Source organism: Lepisosteus oculatus, chromosome 5 (genome assembly GCF_040954835.1).
Source record: "Lepisosteus oculatus isolate fLepOcu1 chromosome 5, fLepOcu1.hap2, whole genome shotgun sequence".
In the NCBI taxonomy this organism is placed as follows: Eukaryota; Metazoa; Chordata; class Actinopteri; order Semionotiformes; family Lepisosteidae; genus Lepisosteus; species Lepisosteus oculatus.
The window spans coordinates 29,639,517-29,651,808 of record NC_090700.1 but is presented as its reverse complement, the minus strand read 5'-3'; the positions used below and the strand labels follow the sequence as shown (position 1 = coordinate 29,651,808).

Here is a 12,292-nt window from a genome sequence, read left to right as displayed (position 1 = left end):
ATCTCCTCTCTCCTGACTGGGTACCACCACCAGCTCCCCAGGGCTTCTCACAATCTGTCAGGCCCTGTCTTATCCTCTTGAGACTATCACTCCCTCTCTCCAGCACCAGCTCTAATAAACAGACTATTCTCGCAGCCCCCAGCACCTATCAGATGTTAACAGGCTGTTGCTAGAGGCTAGCCAAGAAACCTCCAGGGCCCAGGCCTCAACCACAAATTGCAGCCTGCAGGTGTTAACCCCTCAGCTACTGTTACTCTTAACCGTACAGTATCTGGCAGACGTTACACAATGAGCAGCCCCTGTGTCAGCCGCATCTTCGTTCTGATTGGCTGAGCTCTCAGACACACCCATTCTACTGAATGCAGGACACGCCCACCCGGGTGAATTAACCCTCCTCAGCAGCAACACCCAGGCCAACTCCTCCACTGACCGCTGTTGTAAAACTCTTCCACGTCATCCCAAGGCCAGAATGGAAATAAGATGGGGGCATCCAGAGCACGTGGCTGAAGCACTGTGTACCGAAATTCCTGGAATTGCTCAAGACAAATTCTTATTGGAGCAGGAATATTTTGGGTGATATCTAAGCAGCAGCATTGATGAGCAATGTCGATGATAACAGAAAATGCAATAAATAAAAAATTAAAAGGCTGTAAAAGGCAATTGAGACAAACTCCATCTTTAATATGGACTTTTTCAGCAATCCATAAGACAAGATAGGTGCAAAGGAGCAAGAAATGAGTGGACTGCTTGAATACTGAGTAAGCTCACTTACAGTATATCTGGTAGGAGAACTGCACTGGCAGTCACCACACAAGCTGTAGAACTGAACACAATTTCCACTCACTAAACAGAAGAAAACTGAAGACAACCACTGAGGCTCAGACCTCCTAGCACAGAAATACATCATAGTGAAGTGAAAACAACAACAAAAAGATGTACACTCCAAATAACAAAATGCCACAATTAAACAAAATCTAATAATCATATTTTGCCAGCACTTGGTTCATCAGCATCTATAATCATCCTGCTCAGCTACACTGCTTGAGAAATTGATGCATTTTCTTCAAAACCTGGGAAAGGGCTAAATTTGTCCAAACAGAAATAATTGGTTACAGGTTCTGTCACTAGAAGCCCTTGTCTCTCTCTCTTGGGTGGCACAAATCCCTAATCCCTCATTAAGTCACAAACCCACTCCTATGCCACATGCCTTCTGAAAACACTCGAAAGCTGGGCAACCTGTGAGTCAGCAGTTCTGCACAACTGATGACAACAGGGATATGGCACCTTTACTGCGGACAATATTGGCTTTCCTCAATACTCTCATTAGCTGCCTTTCATGGGTTCCGATTACAGCCGTTTCAGTAACTCCTGACCGTCCGTAAATCAATATGAACTCGATAGCTTGAGAGACAGAGAGAGATGGCCTTTTAGTACCTCTGTTTTAATTGGTGGGGCTCTTTTAAAGGGCAGTGTCTCCTTGGGTTTCACTGCTCAGCTGAGGCAGGGGATGGGGAATGGGGGTTTGACAGGTGATGCTTTATATAGCAAGCAGAGTTCCGGTTGCCTGGTCTTGTGTTGCCTTACCAAGCACAGAAGGTTTTGCAGACTCACTGAATGAAGGTTAGGCTGAGGGACACCAAGCTGCTGAACTCAACTGTCCTCGTTTTTGGCTTCATTTTTGAAGGTGTGCTTGTTTCTTGAACATTTGCTCTCGGCTACGCTACACATGGGTGGCACAGTGGTTAGCACTGTTGCCTTGCAACTCTGAGGCCCTGGGCCCAAATTCTGGGGTACTACCTGTGTGGAGTTTGCATGGTCTTCCTGTGTTCACAGGCGTTTCCTCCTGGTCCTCCAGTTTTCTCCCACAATCCAAAAACATACTAGTAGGTTGATTGGTTTCTGGGAAAACTGGTCCTGGTACGAGTGTGTGTTTGTGTCCATGTGTGCCCTGCGTGGGACTGACATCTTCCCTGCCTTTTGCCAATACGTCCTGGGATAGGCTCCTGGCCACCTTGACCCTGGATTGGATTAGTAGTTATTGAAAGTGATGTCACACTGGAAACTGCCTGGAGCAAATCCGAACGTACTGCACTAGCACATGTACTGTAAGTCAAAACCAGGATAACTAGGATTCCTCAAAAGCTGAAAAGCATTCACTACTGCTAGAAGATTCCCACCATCATACAGTAAAGAAATTTCCAACATTTCTAATTTTGATCATCATGAATCACAAACCTGCTCCCATGGGCAATGAGCTGACAGCTGCTGCAGTGCTGTCTGTTTACAATTGCAATTGGGATTCAAATACCCCAGGCTTGGTTAAGACGTATTCGCAGCAACATCACCTGACACCATTTAATTATTCCATCTATCTATAAGAGGGATGAAAAAAATATTTGTCTTAGCAAAGAGCTCACTAAAATGCAATCATACTGTTATTTTGTTTTCACAGCAAATATCTTTAAGGAGACAGCTGAATTTAGAATAAATGCCTTCTTGTGACTGTTATCTGAAATCCATACCAGGCGTGAACGCCACAGCTGAAACCAAGTAAGGCTCATGTCTGTGAAGTCATGTCATCTCGTCGGGAGACCACAGGTTCAAATCCAGGCTGTGTCCCTTTTTCTCTGAAGTGGGCACACGTTCAAGAGCTACTGCATGCTACTGTTTAAAGCCCACGCAGAATTGCCTGGTTTATGGCCAACAGCACAGTTGCTCTGCTGTTTCCATTCTGGTTTCACCACATAGAAAGAGGATAGCCAGTCCTCATTAAAACTATACTTGTCTTCAGTCTCTCCCATCCCACTCCCATTTCTCAATTACCAGAGGAAAATATGTGTAAATAACACATGGGCTTCATTAATTACGAAAAAAACAAAAAAAACAGAACCTTTTGTTTTTGAGAAAAAGAGAAACGAACATACTGTACATTCTAGATGACAAGGATAATCACAGGGGTGGCTTGTGCATTTCAGTTTGGAAGTATAAGTTCAACAAATGAATAATGAAAGGTGCTTCTTTTCTTCTCTCACTTTCTAATTCTCTTTGGAACAATCAAAACGGGTTCAGCAGACTGCCACTAAGGACAACAGGGTAAACCCAGCCCCTGGCACGTTGAAATCAGCTGTTCTCAATGAGCTGAAACCAGCATCCCCAGAGAAATTTAAAAGCAATCAACACATTAATGGACAATGCACTCTTTTAATTGAAAGATGTGACTGAGAAATTACTGCTCAAAGTGGCTCCAGTGGCAGGAGCAATCAGAAAACAGCAGAACATGATTCCAGATCTGTAAATTGTAGTCTTGCTCAAGACCAGTAGTTGGCAGTCTATGAGTTCTGTTTTCAGGTGAAGCACTACAAAATAGCTCTTCTTATTTTTTTCTTAATGCGACAAGACAGCACTGGATAAAACATCAATCCATTGAATACCTCGCCAAAAAGCTTCTCTTTGTGAGTCTTTTCAAACACACTGTACTACAACTCCTGACACAAGTCAGGCTATAAATCCATCATTCCATTTTCTAACCGTTTCATCGAATTCGGGGTCACTGAGGAACTGGAGCCTATCCCAGCAAGCAATGGGCACAAGGCAGGGTACACCCTGGATAGAACACGAGTTCATTACAGGGCAGACACAAACTTTGACTCACACACACTTACACCAGGTACACTTTTCCCAGAGGCCAAATAATCTACCAGTATGACTTTGAAGTTGTCACGCCCGACATCCCTCCCTAGAGTGCGCTCCACTGCTCCCATTATTGTCCTTGTGATTGTTAAGCTCCCCAGGTGTACCCTCTTAGCTTTATTATTTAAAGACCAGCTCTTCCAGTACTCGGTGCTCATCATTAGGGTAAAGATGTCGCGAGGCCCACCTAGCACCAGGAAACCCTACGTCTGTCTCCTGAGGGCATAGGCCTCATTCCCGACACCTCCCGCTTCCTGAGCCCGGGGTCTGGAGGATCTCGCCCCATCACCCTTGGACCTCCATGTTTTGTCTCTCCGTGTGTTCCCCCCTCCCAGAGAGTTTAACCTTGTCGCGTCCCAGGATGGATTTCTCGCTGATGGACTCTCGGACTGTACCCAGACCTGCCCTTGGACCCGTTTGGATTTTGATGCCGTTCTGTCTTCCCCGTTCACTGTCTCACGGATTGTCACTATTATTTTGTGCACTATTAAACCCCTGTGTGTTCCCTTTTACCACGCCTCCTGTTTTTCCAGCTCTTACCGCATCGCATAGGGTCTTCTACAAGATCTGACATGGATCTCAGTCCGTGTTCGTGACAGAAGTGTGAGGAAACTGGAGCCCCCAGAGAAAATCAATGCAAACACAGGGAGTACATGAAAAATTCCATGCAGACAGCACCCCACGTCAAGAATTGAACCCAGGGTCACAGCACTGTAAGGTAGCAATGCTAACCACTGCACCACAATGCCAACCCTCAGCTTACAAACACACAGCTTCAAAATCTAGCCTGTTCTAATACCATACTAAAAAACACCTAAAGTGTAGCATGATATTTAGAAGAACTGACCCTATTTGCTTACCCATAAAATATTGCACACCTCAGGGCTGGGGTCAACACCATTCCAAACAATGGCGGCCATTTTCTGAAAAGCGGCAGTTTTGCCTTTTTCAAGCTCCTTCAGGGAAAAGGAGCAACGCATAAAGAACTTAGCTTCTCCTAATTGCTTTTCCAGCCTGAAACGGGCAATCTCACAAAAAAAGTATTTGATATTTGCGATATCTGGGCACGAGCTGAGCCCCAGAAATGTGTGTGGTGGTCAGACAGCTTCGCAGGGTAGACAGTGAAAGTAAGCCCGTTCCTTCATGCAGCATGTCAACAGCTGAATGGCTGGGCGGGTGGCAGGAACCTGTCTGCATGTCCTTTTTCTTCCCCTGACATAAAAATGTCAACAGGGGGCAGCATATAATAAAGAAATACTTGGCAAATCTGCATGACTGGATGACAATTCAGTCAATTGCTGTGCTTATTGATCTAAAGCTGTTAATTGTGAAACCAAGGCAAATTTGTCAACATGACGTGGATTATAAGTTCGGTTTGCATTATGCTGCGTGTGCGAGTGTTTTCCATTCCCTTCGCTGCAGTCATCCAGCAGATCACCACCCACCACCCTTTCAACTGCGACTTCAAGGACTGTATGAAGACAGTGGCAACATGACAAGTGCGTTACGCGTGCTGGATCACAAACTCCAGTCTCTTTGTTCTGCCAACGAAAAAGCTGAAGAAAGACCATCAAGAACACAAGCTGCAAATAAAAGACCAATTTTTCGCCATAAACCTTCACTGGAGAAAGTGCGGCGGGTGTTGCATCACGAAGATAAACAAAGCCAGCCGTATTTTAAAAGCACTGCTGCTGTATTTGCATACCAAATGCTAACAGAAATGATAAAAATGTAAGAAATAAACCGACTCAGTGAGACTGGTCCAGATGGATTTCACAGGGATAGCTTGTGTGATTAGAGACAGACTGAATGGCATTTGAGATTTTATAAGTGAGATTTCTAACATCTTATTTCGGAGGGGTTTTGAATAGGAGGCAGCCCATTACCAATGTATTCCTCCCTAGTCCGTTCATCCATCAATTTTCTTTTGTCCACATTTTATAATGTTCTTTGTAATTTGCTTTCAACAGTAACAGTAACAATAAGTAGTCCGTTTACAGCATACCCATCATTCAGAATAAAATCACATCATCATCCATTGATACAAAAGGAAATAAACTAAATAGTAATGTGTTATGGTATATAGGGACACAATTGCACAGCCCTCCATTACCAAAATTATACTAGAAAGAAAGAAAACAATATTGACTGAATTAAGAAAGGTGACTAAATCAAAAGGGGTGTCCAGATCTCCCAAACGTGCTCAGCTCTTGAATAGGGATCATATGTCAGTTCTTCCAGAGGTAGAAATACAGCTAATTGAGCGTGCCATATATCCATCAAATTTCTAACCACTTCATCTAATTCAGTGTCATGGGGGAACCTATTCTTACAAACACCTAGATGGGACACCAGTTCATCCAGGTGAGACACACACACTCACACCACGGCCAGCCTGGAATGTACAGCAGATCCCTGAGTAGTTTCTTCAGTTGAATTTTCCCCTTTCTTGAAGACTGACATAACTTTGACATAATTGAAAACCTTATCATCCATCCATCTTCTAATGACTTCATCTCTTTCAGGGGCACAGAAACCCAGACCTATCCCATCAAGCAACAGATGCAAGGCAGGACAGCAGTCTATCACATGGTACATACAGACACAAACACAGATACTAGGGACAAGTTTCCCAGAAAATAATCAACTTCCGTGTATGTCTTTGGACTGTGGGAGGAAACTGGAGCACCTGGAGGAAATCAATGCAAACGCGGAGAGAACATGCAAACTCCATGCAGATAGCACCCCACTTCAGGAACTGAACCCAGGGCCCAAGCAGGCAGCAATGATAAGCACTGCACCACCATTCCCCCCCATCACTAATAAAATATTCAGTGGAATAAGCACTTTTTCCTACATGACCAGAGTTCACAGTGCATGTCCTTAGTTAGCTCGCTTTACTGTCAACGCAGTGTTCTCTCCACTGGCTTGGAACATTACGAACAGTTGTGCATTTTTCCACACAAGATTCTGCACACCTAGCTGTGTGCAAACAGCTACTAACCTGTTCAAATACCATTCTTCCGTCTTGAACCTGACTACCAATTTGCATTTGGCAACAAGGGTTAGAATAGGAAGCAACATTTCAGTTATGAGGCGTTCCTTTGAGACTAATGAAAGGAAGCCCTGTTTAGTCATGCCATTATTCTTAAAGAAAGGATGCATAATTAAGTGGGAAGCTAATGTCGAACGCACTGCTCGTTACTCTTATTGATGATTTAAACAGCTATGAACAGCTGCCTACCACCCTCAGTCATTCTTTCAGCCATCTCTCTTGATTGCCTCCTGTCTTAAAGAGCAGCTTTCGTCTCATTCGCAGATTCCTGTCATTCAGCTCGTAGCCTTTCTGCAGATGCTATTGTGCATGTTCTTTGCAATCCTCTCCTTGTGGCTTTTTAGAATGTCATTTAACACGTGGACTGACTACTATGAAAAACACTTCTTGAGAGGAGGTTGTAGATCATTTCAGAGTCAATCTTCCATGCGGACACAGAGAGGCCAAACCCTGGCTAAAAGTATTTTGGCATGCTTTGCTTGCAGTGTTGTCTTCGATGGCCTACTGGATAATCAGCACATTTTTCAATTGATCTTCTATAAAAATCATACTGAAACTCAGGATTTATGCAATATGATACTGTCTCATATATTTCACTCTACTGCATAACTATTAAATGCATTTTGATTATGTTCAGAAATCTGCTAGACCTTTCCATCGGACATTCATGGGCGGCATAGTGGTGTCACAGCTAGAGCTGAAGTCTCATAGTTCTTCGGTCCTGGGATTGATCTAGGGTTGGGGTGCCTTCTGTGTGGAGTTTGCATGTTCTCCCTCATTTGCATTGCTGGCTACGTTAATGGGCATCTCCGAGTTGTCACGGGGTACTTCCAGGTCTGCTCTGTGCCAAACTGGCATCCTATCCAGAGTGTAGTCCTGCCGTGGACCCTGTTCTTCTAGAAGAGGCTCCAGGATACTGAAGCCCTTACCAAGAACAAGCAGCTCTCAGATAATGGATGGGTGGAATGACACTCAGCATACAGAATTACCCTTTTTTTTGGCTTATGATATGACATTAAAAGACAATCTGCATTTCAGCAAAACTAGGGCCAGTCAGTCTGGTACTGTAACTACAAATCTGGCGCATGTGAAGATTCCCAGCTCTCATCCAGACCTTCCCATTCACTCTGATTTAGATTATATATGTATCCGATTAAGATACAGCAATTACACCTACACTGGGGGTCACCAGTAGATAATATACTGGAAGCATTCTAAAATGAAAAGCTTAGCATGAAAAGGTAAGATCTAGATAGGTGCTGACTCAATGTTTGCCACAGTTTGTGACACTGGGAGGTCACACTCAGGGAATGCCAACTCTGGAGAGCCCTGGCTAAAGGCATCGGAAACTGACAACCACCTCTATTAACGTCTTTCACAGTAAAACACCTACTTCAGTGCCAGCTTTGAGATCAAGAACTTGTAAAGACAAAGCAGTGCTACAGGGACACTGCCTGCGCTGCAGAGGTCAAAGCTGTCAAGGAGGAGTCTGCAAAATGAAGTTTAGCAGCACGACAGCGTCTTTTTATCTCTTGTAATTGGATTACTCCCCCTCCCAGCCCTCCAGAGTTTTTCCAGTGCAGCAAAGTTCCCACACAGCAGCCCTCACTGAGGGAACAGATTCAGGACCTCGGACAGATCCTAAGAGAAACACTGTACATCGCAGTGGCCCTCCAAATTAAAAAAAAAAATCCTCAGCAATTTCTCTTGTTTGCCTGCAGTGAACCATTTCACCATTTGTGTATATAGCCCAGTTTCTTCAACATTGTGTTGCTTGCTCCATAACTCTTGTGTTAAAGACACATTGCTCCCCCTTCTTCAGGTTGGAATATCCATATTTCAAAACACAACTTCCTAGAATTTATTTTTATATTTGAGGACCTCGTGTGCTCTTAGGCAATACAGAACTCGTGATGGAGCAGGATTACAGTTTTTTTTCTTTGTTGCCTCATATAGGTCTAAGCCTTCTTGACTTCCAGGTATTTTATAAAATAAGACTGGGCGCCAGTCTCCAAGAAGATCCTTTCTTGGGCTACTCACTTCAAAGGACTGAAGAAAATGTCCGAAGTCTGGTTGAAAACTGGGTTTATCAGCACAAATGTACAGCTAAGACAAATGTATGGTCTTTGGTACAAAACTAGGACCAATCAATGAGAAAGTAATTGTATTTGCCAGTTCAACAAACAGGAGCTAAAGTGCTGATACACACAATCATCCATTAAGTCCAAACAGCCTAGGTCCTTGAACATATGACAGAGGACTTTTACATTCAGATGCCACAGAGATTAAAGAGCGAAATGCTCTTCTGAGATCCGGTAAGATTGTGATGGAAGTGTCACATTTTAAATAAAGCCCTATCTTTCTTGCCTTTTTTGTGCTGATTAATGCTCCCTCCCTCTGGGCGACCTCGTGTTATGTAACATGATTAATTTTCTTCCGATCGTTCTGGCTCTGGAATTGAACTGATCCAATCTAGAGCACAATCTCCGCGAGGACTTTCTCCATTTTTTAACCTGTTTCACTGCCTGTTCCACTGCACGTATCACCCTAATAGACTCATGTTTCTCTCTGAAGACTTAAACCCCCAAAATCCAAACATCTGGATGGCATCAGTAGACGTTCTTAGTCAAATATCCTATTCTTACATCACATCTCAAAGCACACCACAGAAATAAAAATATCAGCAAAAATCAAGGACAAATAGCCTACCACTCTTTACTCAGATATTGTAAAATGACTCTTTATAAAAAACTCTTTTAAGAAGACAATTTAAAAAGTGATAACAGATTGAGAGTCTCAGTGTTAGGAAGGCTGTTTCACAGTCACAGAGAGAGAGGGGTTGTAAAACACCCAACCTCTCAAAAACTATATTTAGGAATCTGGAACTGTGGATTCAATGCTACCCATATATCCATCCATTTTCTATCCGCTTCTGTTAATTTAGGGCCATGGGGCAGCTGGAGCCTATCCCAGCAAGCAATGGGTGCAGGCAGGGTACACCCTGGACAGGATACCAGTCCATCACAGGGCACACACAGACACAAACTCACACATTCACACCAGGGCCAATTTTTCCAGAAGCAAATCAACCTACCAGTATGTCTTTGGACTGTGGGAAGAAACAGGAGGATGCAGAAAAAATGTGAACCCAGGGAGAACATACAAACTCCACTCAGATAGCACCCCAGGTCTAGAACTGAACCCAGGGACCCAGTGCTGCGAGGCAGTAATGCTACCCCTATGTATTGTTTTGAAATAAATATATTTTAAAAGTTTGAACAATATATTTAAGAGAATTACTGCTGTACTCCTCCTGTTTAGAACAAATAAAAGTCAGTACAAGATAGTGCAGTAGGGTATTATGATAATCTTAAAAGTACAATTAGCATTATTTTTTAAACTACAATAACGACTGTTATTTCAACGTTTCATGCTGTAAAAATAATCAATTTGCACTTGGAATTCCATATTACAACAGTAAGATCATTCATAGAAAAAGACCTTAAGTGAGCTGTGTTTTGGATTGTCATGAGGGCTTCCTGCACGCGAATTGCCATTCACCACAGCATCGTGATGACGTCACCCGTTACCGCTCTCCTGAGATCTTCTGAGCCTCTCATGTACTGGATGTACGCGATACACTGGATCGCCCCAGGAAAAACACGATAGGCTGAATACAAAAACTATTTGGGGCATCATCTTGCTGCTGGCTTGCAATTGCTGGCTGTGGTCAGACAGATAAGTAAATACAATAAAGCAGAAAAAATACCAACACCTAATCGGTGTCAACACCTTGTGCATAACTCAATCTCCCTTTCTATACTTTGATTAGAGTTCGAATTTTAATTCAGACAATAGCCTTTATTTACTGGTCTAATGAGCGTTAAATTAGTATGTTTTGTATTACAACATAAACACCACAGACCCAATTCATTAACAGTAATTTATACATAATACATAAACTGTACATTATGTTCATGTTACTCGACATTTTGAGAGTTAAAATAACGTCCTGTTTCAGTTTAGGTATTAGATGTCTTGCATGATTTCGTCGCACGAGTACACTGTGTAAAAACATTTAAAAATTACCCCTGACGATGTGAAACCGACTCGGACAGATTAAATGACCCTGTGGTATCACCCTGTACTTGCTGCAGGTGAACTAAAGGTGGAGGAGGTTATTCCTCCGCCTGCACAACGGGTTTGTTTATCTCGCTATCTCAACACGGGGCTGTCGGAACGCTCCCTGCCCGGCGCCCCGGTTCTCGGCACCCTGCTGTAATCACAGGATTGAAACGCACGTCATTTCACCGGACTGCTGTCTTCTGTCATGATTTGGGTGCCGTGAAATCCTACTGCGGAAATACATCTTCAAGTTGGTTTTTAAAAATTATTGACTCCTTTAACACGTAAAGTATGGCGCACAGTCAACACAACGTTTGGGGTATAGCCTCATCACAAGTTTCCTCCAAATTCGTTTCTCCACTATGCAAGACCTGCACATACTGTTTCAATGTTTATCACGTCATATACAGCAATGACCGAAATATCTTTAACGTATTACGATAAAAATCCCTTCACTAGTTCCCTTATTGTAAAAACATAAATCGCCATAATTGATGGCAAAAGAAATACGCTTCACGTACGCAAAAAAAACCGACCGACGCGAAATTCTCCGATTTGTACCTCCAGCAGGGAAACAACAACAAGGAAAGGCTCGCGTGGCAAACCACAAGGTTAAGTCACCATCAATCGACCGTATACACCAACCCCCAAAACTAACGGGATACTGAGCAATGAGGACCCTTATTATTCAAACATATTGACTGAGATGCCATGCAATAAGGAAGCGGAGACCAAGCCTTTTTACTCGAATTGAACGAACAATACAGACGAAACACAAACCAGCAGGCGAACTACAGTAATGCTGCATCGTATCGTCTTAAGCACTGAGCGGTGGTTTATGAACGATGTAGACTGAAATGCTGTTTAATACAGACGTTTTCCTGTCAATACTGCATCACCGACTTACTGTTTGGGGTAATCCAGCCGGACCGGGAGCCGTTGGGGGCTTGTCTCTCTCGTAGCAGTGACAGAAGGTGACCCTGTGTTTGCAAGCGCCTCTCTGCATCCGCTGCTGGCGAGGAACGCGCTGCGCGAGTGGGCTGAGAGTATCACGCATACACAAATAGACAGGGGCCGGTCCTACTGGAAGACCTGCTGTTACATATTAATAACCGACAGGATGAGCTACAGCCATGGAAGGAGCCGCTTTTCACGAGGAAGGAAAACAGAGAAATGAAAAATTGATGTGCGGATATGTACACGATGTAATCTAGTACTGTATAGTGTTATTAATATTATTAGAACGGTTATTAGTAAATGTGGGTGTTGATAATAAAAGTAGCAGCAGGAGAATGGGAGCCCACAGAATTAATTTGATATACAGTCGCTGTAATGCAGATTCAATATCAGGGATTATTGTTAATCATTATTTACAATCAGAAAAGGTTATTGCCTGCAATATTGGTATACATACAGTAATTC

General features: G+C 43.3%; 1 protein-coding gene across 2 annotated transcripts in view; it reads right to left on the bottom strand.

Annotated features, from left to right (window-relative positions):
* The window catches only part of pacsin1b (protein kinase C and casein kinase substrate in neurons 1b), a 101,800-nt gene extending 89,843 nt beyond the window's left edge, over window positions 1-11,957 (bottom strand). For both annotated transcript variants that reach the window (XM_015342304.2, XM_015342305.2), the window contains exon 1: window positions 11,778-11,957. The gene's annotated coding sequence lies outside the window, so the exon portion shown is untranslated. The remainder of the gene's footprint in view (window positions 1-11,777) is intronic.
* Window positions 11,958-12,292: the final 335 nt, after the last annotated feature.